This window comes from Grampus griseus, assembly GCF_964374135.1.
Source record: "Grampus griseus genome assembly, chromosome: 11".
Classification (NCBI taxonomy): Eukaryota; Metazoa; Chordata; class Mammalia; order Artiodactyla; family Delphinidae; genus Grampus; species Grampus griseus.
This window is the reverse complement of record NC_139005.1, coordinates 71827482-71839953: the sequence shown is the minus strand read 5'-3', so window position 1 is coordinate 71839953 and position 12472 is coordinate 71827482.

Genomic DNA, 12472 nt, shown 5'->3' with positions numbered 1-12472 from the left:
CTTTGTGTGGTTTTATTGCTTTTCGAAATCAGATTTGATAGTGGGGGAGGGAGTGAAAAAAATCTAGGAAAATTAGTATTTATTCCCTAAATTTGGAAAGAAAGATATTTGGTATTAATTCAACAATTCAGGCCAAGGTAGATGTCTTTGTCCAACCTGGACCCATATGTTCAGTTCAGTTTGGTTCAAAAGCATTTATTGAGCCTGTATTATGTGCCACACCAAGAAATGTGTTACATACTGGGAACAGAAAGATGATCCCTTGAGAATCCCCGAGTCATAAGGAGAGCCAGTCATGAAATATACCATTTAAACATGTCAGGTGTGCTTCCAGTAGCACTTCCTAGAGTTGCTGAGGCTAGAGTTTGCTCTCGAATGTAAAGAAGAACTAGCCAGGCAAAAATAGCTTTTGCCGCGTCTGTGGTTTGGCCTACTTTTCAGACATTATTGAATTGCCAGTGCTTTCAAAACTGAAGGTTGATTTTTTACTTCTCAGAGTTGCATTCTGGCAGCTTCCTTGAGCATGCAGACCCTCTAAATAAATGCGATCCTCAAGTAAAGTTATGTTTACTGACCACTCAGCTCATCCTACTGAAAGGTAGGCTCCGTATTCTCTGAAAGGAAGAATGCCCATGGGTTCAGCACTATCTTCAAAGTCCCACCTGGATCTTATTCAACGTGCTTTCTTGGTATTCACAGTCAACTACAGTCTATATCAGGGGTCAGCAAACCCTTTCCATAAAGGAACAGATAGTAAATATTTAAGGTTTTGCAGGATAGACAGTCTCTATCACAACAATTCAATACTGCTTTTATAGCTTGAAAGCAGTTATAGAATATATGTAAATGAATGGGTGTGACCGTGTGCTAGTAAAACTATATAAAAACAGGAAGAGGGCTGGATTTGGCCCCCGGCTCATAGTTTGCTGATGATACAGCATTCAAAAATATATCTGGCTATTATTTTGTGGTCAAGAAGCATTTTAAATTTTTAGGTAAATATCAGAACTTCAGATATTGAACACTAAAACTAGGAGTCTAAAGTCATTTTAAGATTCCTCTTATGCAGTGTCTACTTTATATAAATACTATCTAAGGGATGAGGATACAAAGAAGTGAAACTTGGTGCTTACTCTGAAGAAGCTTATAAGCTAACAGGAAGGTATCTTCTACAGATGAGGAAACCGAGACCCTCAAAAATGACTTGCTCTTGGTTAGACAGTAGCAAAGTCAGGACTCAGAATCAGGCCTTTGTGAGTTCAGCCCTCTTTCCAGCACAGTACTTTGCCTGAGGGGTGAAGATCCTTGAGTCATAATGGAGTCTGTGAGGAGGAAGGCAGGATGTATGATTCATCGAGGTTCTCATGTTTTTGAACCTTTGCTTCAACAACCTGCTAGAAATAAGTGAAAGAAGAAACTGAAGCTGTTTCCTTAACAATGCTTAGAGTCAGGCCATGCGTGGCTCGTGCTAACAAGAGAATCACCCGACTTCCCTTGCTGCTGGGAGTTCACCACTCACTGTATGTTCACTGAAGGCATCTGCCAGACTTCAAGAGTTTTGTTGTCATTGGCAGAAGAATCTCAACCTTGCCTAAGGTCTTCGTAATGCTCACAGATAGAAAAACAAAGATGTATCACTGACAAAAAGCTGAAGAAGTCACTGGGACAATTATTCTATAGTATTTTGACATGAATTCAGATAACAAATGTAATACAACAGCCAAATCAACAGTCTTTCTGCATTCATTATTGCAGCATTTGATAATAATCTTTGCCACATTCTTTTTGAGAAATTCTCTTCCATGACATAGAACTCTCTTTTTCTAAAATGGAGATTTTCCCAAAGAACCGTCCTGAGCCCTCTACATTTTGGATTCTTTATTCTGTCTTTCAGCTCTGCTTGCTTTTATAACTTTAGCGCTTACCTCTGCTTGAAGAAACAGGAAAGAAAGAGAAGGAGAAAATATTTATTTGGTACTTGAAGTTTTCTAAGCATCTAGAGAGAGAAAACAAAAACCTTGCCTTCAAGGATTTCATAGCGTAATGGAGACAGAGAGACAAAAATGTAATGACTCTACAGATGGCAGAGCTAGTAGAGGTATGCACGGGGGTAAGAGGTAGATAGCTGGGGTGTGGAGTGGCAACTGTGAGGGTTTCCAGAAGAGGGATAGCTGTGCTGAATACAGAAATCTGAATATGGATGATCAGAGTGAAGGAATTTGACCCCCTTTAAGACTGAATTTGCTGCTCCTCAGTAGTTATCCAACTGTGACAACTCTGATACCAGCTCGTTACTGCCCATTTCCCTAATGCTTCCCTGACTAGATCAAAGCTTCTGGAAGTCAAGGATGGGCCTTGTTCACCATTGCATATTCAGCATCTGAAGATGGGGTCCAGTAATATTTGCTGAGGAATACAAATGATCATTCCTACTTTACCACTGAGAAATGAGTCTCAGCAATTGAAAATGAATTTATTTATGACCGAACATGGAGTATTAGGAGATGTAGACATTTAAACACCTTTTTTGCTTCAGTTCACCTAATATGACATCTCAGGCCCTATCTTCACTCCCTAGCTTCAATTCCATGTTTCTCATCCTTTTTTACATTCTCTCTGGATGTACTACCTCAAACTCAGCATGGCCAGAATAGAACTCAATTTTCTCCAGAATGGAGATGATTCTTTCTTTCTCTATGATATCAGTATGTGTGGTATCAATACCCATTTGCTTGTGTTCTTAGACTCTAGGGTGTGCGAGTTAATTAAATAAGAAACTAGAAGGCAGGAGTTATTTAGCTGACAGAATATGATAATTCTGGCACATGGCTTCTCCCATGCCATGATGATTAGCCCTCAGTGTTGATCAAACCTTACTCTAGAGCAGCACCATCCACTAAATGTGGGCCACAAATGTAAACCACATGTGCTATTTTACATTTATTCATAGCCATATTAAGAAAAGTAAAAAGAAACAGAAAAAAGAAAAATAAATAGGTGAAATTGATTTTAAGAGCACATTTTATCAATAGCTCAACAGCCATATATGACTAGTGACGATGTAGTCCTAGATGTTCTTCACAAGGAATTTATAAGCTACAAAATAACATTATATTTCCACGTCTTCCCCGATAATTTGCACCCCCGTTTTAATTCAACATCTTTACTACTCAACTCCAACTGATTGGAAGGCACGTGTTTTCAGGGGACGTTAGTAGCAATGCCAAGGAGGGAAGCTATCAGGAAAAGAGATAAATGCTGCATTTCTAGCTCTTTTTCTTGATGCATTTTTGATCTGAAAAATCCCAAATGTATTGGGACGTGTTTACAGAGTCATGTGTTTATAAGAGTGTTTTATAAGAGTGATGTGTTTACGAGAGTTCCGTGGTTTTCAGATCTCCAGTCTAAGATGTGGAGGACATCCATTTAATAGAAGTGAAGAGAAGTCACGATGAAGCCTTTGACTATCAAAGTCATTTGCTTAGAGATGCTCTCCCTGAGTAGACTGGAATGATGGGAGAAGTTTAAATGTTTTCTGCTTACTTTATATTTACTGCTTCTTCCATGTAACTATGTAAGGTTATTAATACATGTCCTAACACAATATTTTTAACCACCTACTAGTCCTTGTCTTCAAAATATTTCCTGTATCCTAAACTCAGAACCATAATGTTTTTTGAGTTTTTTCTCTCCTCTCTCCAATTGGAAACCAAGTCCTGTAAATTCTTTATTCATAGAGTTGCTTGCATCCTCTTTCTTCTGTTTATTCTTAATGCTACTTTGTGGCCCTCAACTTTATCACTTCACAGTTTGGCCAATGCAATGATCTCCAAAATGACTGCTATCTCAAGGTTCTTTTTGCTTCATATCCCCTTTCATCATTAAATCAATCTTTCTAAGAGACTACTTTGAGAACATTTCCCGCCCTCAAATTGGTCTTTACCTAATGAAAACAAAAACTAAAACCTCCAATCTCCTCACTTTATAAATAAAGACATTTAAACTGATTAATAGGAAGTCACTTATCCAGAACCACATAATTTTAAAACGGAAGAGCTGGATTTAAACCCAGGCTTCCTGATCTGTTAGTCTTGAATGCTTTCTACTACACATCCTGCCTATAGCATAATGTCCAAGCTCTTTCATCTTTATTCCAGGCTTCGCACCATTTAAGTCCTATCTATCCTGCCAATCTTTACTCTAACTCTCATACCTAAACTTGTCAACACATTATTCCTCAAAAAGCCATTTATCCAGCCAGTGTAAAAATGTTTATTGGGCATGTCATGAATAAGACATTCTGTTATATGCCTGAAGGGACTAATCTTCACAGGCTGTGTGGGAGATAAGGCTGGCAAGGTAGGTGGAGGCCAAGCACTGACAATATTGAAAGTCAGGCTAGGAGCTTGAGATTTAATTCATTAAACGGGGTAATACAACAGACAGTTTTTGATTAAGAGTGTGAGACGACAAACCTGGCAGAGTATGCAGAACACATCAAAGTCAGTAGAGCTTGGAGTAGCCTTGAGATTGCAAAGTGGTATCTCTTAGAAAGAATAAAGCGTAGAGGTGGTTTTTGTTTGGCTCACATGTTTTGTGTGTGTGTTTGTGTGTGTGTGTGTGTGTGTGTTGTTAAACAAAATTAGTTGCTAATGTTTAAAAATTAGTTTACATAAAAATCAATATTTTAGAATTCTCTTTAAAAGTTATATAATCTGGATGTGTTCCCACATGGCAAGAATAAGAAAGTGTTGCTGGGAGGCTGACTAATTTAGACAGGGCATGCTCTTGCTGGCTGGATTCACTCCTGTATGTTACTTGCCTAAAATTTTAGACATTGAGACTGAGATTCGTCCACTAGAAGTAGGACTCTTCGGTGATAAGGACTGAGCTAGAGAGGAGCATCAGAAATATCGATGATGGATTGAGTCAAGAAAAAAAGAGAGAGAGAATACTGATATGATTTGCATATGCTTGCAGTATTCTTTAAGGCTCACCTTGGGCACACTCTCATACACTGGCTAAGTTCAATACGTCTTCTCTCTATGAGCATCCCTTATGCCCACACTGCCGTCTACATTCTTTTCTAATGATCTGTTTATGTGGAGTCTCCTTCTAGATTACTTAACAAATAGTGGTCCCTTTGGCAACCCCACCTAAAAGAAAAATTAACTAAAAAAATTAGAGAAAAATTGGCATTTAAATGTAAGAAAAAAAACTTCAGATATATTAAAAGAAATTTTAGGAAAATACTTGTGGGAAAATAGTTTTGGGAAAAAAGAAAGCTTACTGACCAAGGCTTGAAAAGCAGAGTCATAAAAAGGGAGAGTCTTAACTACTTTAAGTAAAATATATTTTTACAACAAAAACATTGCAAACAAAATTTAAAAAACTAAATGACAGATAAAATGTTTTTGTGGCACATCTGACAGATAAAGGGTGACTCTTCTTGAGTATATAAAGAATATCTATAAATTGGTAAGAAAAATGGTAAATTACACAACGTGTATTTTAAACGCTGACGAAACATCAACTTACAGAAGAAACCCAACTAATCCATAAAAGCTGCTCAATTTTATGAGTGGTCAGGCAAAGGCAAAGGAAAGCAACAATCAAATATCACTTTTTGCTCTTCAAATTGCAAAAGTTAAAAAAAAAGATGTAACATCTAAGTGCTGATGAGGACACAGGGGAATGTCACTTTCATACATCGCCGATAGGAGGATAAATTGCTACTGACTTCTGCAAAATAATATGGAAATGTGTATTAAATTAAAAATGAATACACCTTTTGAGCCAGTAATTCCACATTTGATAATCTATCTTATAAAAATGACAGCACCTGTGCATAAAGATGTGTGTACAAGGATATTTACTATAGCTTTATATGACATGGTAAAACATTGGAAACTTGAATGTCCATCAACAGGGGAATGGTAGAATAAATTATGGTATGTGGCATAGTAGATAATATTAAATGAGAAATACTGAGGAAAATAGATAAATAATAGATAGATAGAGTGATGTACTTACAAAAACAAATGGTAAACTCCAGTTTGGTGTATGTATGCAGAACATGGAAAACATGGAGGAACATAGAGGATGATGTGGAAGGAAATATAGCAGTTTGTCTAGGTGGGAGTGGGAGAGATTGGTGGAGTGGAGGGAGATTATTTAAACTCTTTCTGGGTCTTCGTACCTTTTTGCTTGTTACAAGTATGTACTCCTTTGTAATTAATAAAAATGAAGAAAATCTAAAATAAATACTTCATTTTATACCCAGGTAGAGGTCCCCTCAAAAAGTGTGGATGGAGTGTGAGGTTGGTGTTAGCACATGTAAGCTTCTATATATACAATGGATAACAACAAGGTCCTACTGTATAACACAGAGAACTATATTCAATATCCTGTGATAAACCATAATAGAAAAGAATATTTAAACATGTATATAAGTATGTATAACAGAATCACTTTGCTGTACAGCAGTAATTAACACAACATTGTAAATCAACTATACTTTGATTAAGAAAAAGCATGATTTGTCTGTTTAACTAGAAGAAAAGCCTAGTCAGGTTTACTCCCTGTACTAAGACTGTTAGTAATCTTTCATGGAGTATCTTTCTCCCCAAATTACCAAACATGATAAAAATTAACATGTGTAGAGATGGCAAACCACATGGGTGCGGCCACTCCTCCTTGACATGGCTGACCTCCCCACTCATCCCCATGGATCCTGCTGGAGTCTTAGAGTGCTTTCCAACACTGGTCTTGAGACTGTTGCTACCAATCAATCAGAATGGAAGGTAAAATGATACCCATTTGCCTTTCCTGGTATAGTAGAAAGAGCATGTATATGGGTTTGAATCACATATTCATCATTATATGACCTGAAAGACGTTTAATAAGTCTGAGTTTCAGTTTCCTATAAAATTGGTCATTGCCTCCTTGATAGTTTTCTTATGAAGAGTAAGTGAAATCCTATCCTGGCTACAAGGGCCCTTCATCATCTCTCTACGTTCGCTTATATCCAGTTAAAACTTTTGACTTAAAATAGTTACCATTGCTACTTTGCTCTTATTTATGCTTGGTCCTTACATTTGGATATACCGTTGAGGGGAAGACATTGATTCAGTTTGATCTGGAAAACAATGATTCTTATTTTCTATCCATTCTATCCATCACCTCTAGAGCAAAGGCACCAGGAGTAGCTCTAATGGTGAGTCTGCTTTCCCAAAACTTTTGGTCCTAAGTCAGTCTCATCAGTTGTCATATGGTTTCCCCTTTCTGGTCAACTATCACTCAGATGTTATTCTCATGTTTATTTTGTTTTGACCTTCTCAGCAGATTTTAAATTCTTTAACTTTTTTTTTTTTTTTTTTGCTTGTACTGTATGTACAAAGATTTTGGTAACTGCCTAAAATATACCATGAGGTCTGAATTCCATGGAGCCTACTCTATTGGAGTTAATCAGGGACATGAACCAGTCCAGAACAGAGCCTAGTAAATGTCAGGGTTTCATCCATCCACCCATCCCCTCATCAACCATTTAATGAAGACAAACTTTGTTCTAGACCCCAGAATAGACACTGAGGATTTAATAGTCAACAAGACCAACAAGCTCCGTTCTTTCATGGAGTTTCTAGTGAGAGAAAATGGACAAACAGCTGACATTAAATAAATAAATAAATAATGTGATTTTAAGCATTACTAAGTACTATGAAGAAAAGTAGAGAGGGTCTGAAAAGGAGAAGATTGTCTTGAAGCCAGGAGTGAAAATGCTTGAATGTAGTGGTTAAATAAGAAGTCTAGAAAATCGGAAGTCAGCAAGATTGGAGGAATGATCAGATCTCAGGTGATTGATGGTAACAGAGTGGCCAACAGAAAACACTGAAATGGGCCAGGTACAGAGGAATGCTTACCCTCTGTCTCTATTTTAGCTTCTATCTGGGAAGGAACTTCTCTCAGGATTTGGGCCAATAGGTTGGTGGGTGTGATGAAAATGACTGCATCTAATTAAGTAAAGCCTACAGGAATGGTAAGAAGGACTCTCTTTCCAAATTGTACCTAACCTATAACATACTTGGCATGTTTTCATAATTTCCTTAATTTCCAAGAAAGTAGATCAAAGCTTAGCTATGATTATTTCACAAAAGTAAAAAGAAAAAAAATTCCCTTCCTCTGAAGGTGTCAGAATGAAGCCCCTTACAAATTCTTACACAGATTACAGACATCAGCACAATGCTTAGGCAATATGATTAAACTGCAGAAACAAATTTGGCGCAATTAAACATTTTCAACTCTGCCAACCTGAAACCAAAGCTGTGAAAAAAGGGCATATCTCATGTAATTAATCGCCAAGAAGTGTTTAATAACTTCTCCTCTGCTACATTTAACATGAGGCATGAATGTTTTGTTTTCGACTTAGTCACCATGTTCTCTGGAGTCATGGGCATGTTTCTGCGGCCCACTAAAGGAAAAACCCCAGAGCACATCTTATTTAATTTGCAACTCTTGCCACACCACTTCACACCTGAATTCTTTATGCTTTGGGTACACGGTAATAGAACCACAATGCACTGTAGTAACAGCTACTTTATAGGCAGAACTTTCATCTACCCACAGTTTCCTTTTTTTTTTTTTTTTTTGTAAAAGCATTTGGCTGACTGTCTCAAAATGACAGCAACCAGACTTCTCTCTGTAGCCTGACAGGTCAAGGACCCTGCTGAATTCAGGAAAAGATGGCTTTTTGCCTCATTTTCTAGAACAGAATGGAAACTCCTTTAAGGTTAAGATTCTCTAGGGAAAAACACTGTATTAAAAGTATTAACTCTTAAGAAGTGTAGGTGCCCGGCATCTTACAAAGCATGTAATGTCATGGGCCAGCTTTCTCCCCAAGGCCCATTCCACCTCTTAAACATATTTAGAACAGGAGGCATTGAGAGAAACTTTATCTTTAAACAAAAAGTATCCAAATATGTAACAGACAGGATGGTAGATAAATGTCAATTATAGTTGCCAAAATTTGCAAAGGCAGATCTCCTTGGCTTTGGCTTTAGCTAGATGACAGTGGAAATGGGTGTGTTACTTGCATTTAAGGAAGGATTTGCTGAGCCAGTTGGGTTAGGTCTGAAGATTCTGCTGGTGAGGAGTTAACATGTCCAACTTCTGACAGAAAGGGAGTTAATACCAGCTTCAAAGGTAGGAGGAACCTTTTAAAATTGAGATTTCCAAACCTAAACTAAAAAAAAAATTGCCTTAAAACTATAAAAAAGAAAAGAGATGAATTTTATTTTGTGCCTTAAGATGAATTGAGTTTCCCCATCCCAATGCATTTGCGTAACTCTGGGAGCTATTTGTTATCTATCCGACTTGAACAATATAACAAATACAGTCAGATGATATATACTCTACCTCAGCACGGATGATCAGAAAGTGAAAACTTTATGTACTTTGTTGGTATTTTGTTTTCTACCCCATTTATCAGCTTTTTTGGCTTTCCATTTGGTCCACCTGCTGTTGCCCTATGCAGGACACACTGCCTCAGAGCCCCTCCCCTCTGTTCCAACACAAATTCTCAGTAGAGACTTCGATTTATCATGTGGTTTGGTCTCATGATCGCCTCCCGGACCATCCTGGTTTTTTCTGGTCTTGGACAGGGACTGATTTTTGTGTTTGGAAATAATCCAGCAGTGAACAAACCTCCCAAATTCTCCAAAGAATATATCCTTTCTCTATGTTTTCCTCCAGAAGCATATCAGGGGAAGTTCAGGAGAAACGATCTCTGCTTTCAGAGGATTGAGATTGATGTCCATTTCCCAGAGCAGGATTCTCCTGTGTGTCTCAGGTTGTGTGAGGAAAGGTGAGTTCTATCACTTGGCATTTAAAAGCTCAGTGAAGTGTACGTGAAAAGAGGCATTTAGAAGGGCTATTTTAAGATACCAGGCCTGCTCTTTATCATTAAGACTTGAAATCTTCATGTATTCATTGCTTCTCCTGAGAAACCCAATCTGTGGGTGCAGAAGGACAAACTTGCTGGAGATTTTGAGGGTTCTTCCTCAATTGATACAGTTTTAGAATTTGCAGTTTTGAGTTGCAGACCACCAAGCAGTCACCCTGGATTACTTCTTGCTTGGGCTGGCTCCCCTGGGGTTATTGATCCCCAAATTCTGACTGGCATAAGAATTGCCTAGGGATTTCATTAACAGCTTAGGTTTCTCACCCCACTCCCAGAAATTTTGATTCTGTTGGCCTGGAATAAGGCCCAGAAATTTATAATACAAAAAGATGTTTTAAAAATCCCTAGGTGACTAATGCTTTGTATAGCCAGGTTGGGGAGGCCATCGCTCTTGTCACGCTAACCAGCTTGTTTTGGAACTGAACCCTGACCTTAGCCTCATTAGTACCACACGCTGGATACCGCAGTTAACTGGTTCCATTTGGGAATATGTAACCTTGTCTCTGATCTTGCTAGAGGGCATCGATGTGAGAAAATAACCCTTAGTACTATTTGTTAGCATGGCTCAATGTGTGATTTCAATACTGCCCTTCAGTTTCCCATTACATAATTTCAAAAAGTGTTTTAATCTTCAAGACGATATCTACATTTGAGTGGAGAAAAAAGGGAAACCTAGATAAAAAATGTCTTTCCCAGTAAGAATGGTTTTACACATTTTAATGCTTCTCAAAAAAATCTGTATTTAAATCTTTTTATCCAACTTTTATCCAAGCAGAAATTATACATCTTTTAATGATTTACCACAACTTTTAGAAAGAAATGTCCTTATTATCTTTTTAATATTTTTCCCAAGGTTAGTATGAGGGATAATAGGTCTTGGACAAAGGCTGTGCACAGTGTGTTTGTGTAAATAAAGTCATTAAACTCTGTTCAATTTTTCTCAAAGGCAGGCAGACCTCTTCCAACTGTGAGGTCATCTCATTGTTTGCAACAATGGATGTTTCATACTGGGCTCATTTTTTGCACCTCTTATGACTAATATCACTGGAGAAAATCAAAGAATAAAGGGGTAACTTTGTATCAAGATGAAACTTATGAAAAAGGATAAAGGGTCAAGAAAAAACCCTCAAAACTCTATCCCTTAAAAAGGGCAAAAAATTTTAATGGGCCAGTTGATTTATCTAAGTCTACCTGGAACACATTAACCAAGTGGTTTACTGAGTAATCTCTCTCAGGCAGGAACATGGTAGAAATTCTGAAAAGAATTTGGGAGTTTAGGAAAGCTCTGTGCTCAGTGAAGCTGAGCTAGGCCCCAGGCTCCAGATGGAAGCAATACACACTGATTAGAATCGATGCCAAAAGAGATAAGGAAATGTTCCTGAGTGCTGTACTTCTGTGCTCTGGGTCACTGGTTTCTCAGACTTCAGTGTGCGTGAGAGTCCCCTGGGAAGCTTGTTAAAAATGTAGATTCCTGGCACCATCCACTGAGATCTTGACTCATTAGGCCTGGAACCAACACATAATTATTTTAATTAGCTAGCCCTGTGATTGAGATCACACTTTCAGGTATACTGCTCTAGATAATGTATTTGGTGAAAATAAAATCAGATTTAAAAGTAAATGTTTTCCCCATTTGACATGACTGTTGTAGAAAATATGGAAACTTCAGAAAAACAGAAAAAAAAGAAAATGACTCTTCAAATGCCCCTAATTTGAGCAATCCATGATGTTGTTTGCTAAGATCTCTCCTCTTCTCCTTTTTTGCAAACTCCAGTGGATTTCCCTCCTTGGGCTTCCCCAGTTAACACCTTTGTTACTCTTTGTTTTATATGTTCAGATGCTAGTACCTCTCATAAATCATAAATCTTCAACTTTACTTTGACTAGTCCCACTTAGATGTCCTACTATCATCTCAAACCAATTCCATTTTTTTATCATCAAAATTGACTCCATTCAATATTCTCCCCAACAAATGCTAGAAGCTTTTCTAATACATTTTTTTTTACATTGTTGTTTTCTAACCAGTTGCTAAGTTGTCCTAACTCGTTCTTCCCAAATGCAATCACTCTTTCTAACCCAGGAAGACATCAGGTGTTGTGTATTTGTGCATCTGTACTGACTTTGAATTGTAGAATTTTTTTCCCTCTACCTCTGTCCTGAGCCCCCTAGGTACTCACCATCACCTGACCACTGTGTCCTGACTACTGGACCTCCCAAACAACCTTGCACCATCCAGCAGCCTGACGGTTTACACCAGACTCTGCTTCATGGGCCCTCCAGAACCCCTGCTCAGCCAGCTTCTCTTCTGGCTGGTCAGTATCCAAGCTGCACAGGTTGTTAAATATACTGGTCATCACTCTTACTTTAGTTCATTCTTGTAGCCCACTCTAAAAGAACCCTTCTGACCTCAGCTACTATACCCGTGATTCATCCACGCTTCCTAAATTCAGCCTCTCTGCACTTGAGTTATTTCATCTATCACTACCACATCTACCTTCCTAAAAATGTTTTCATCAT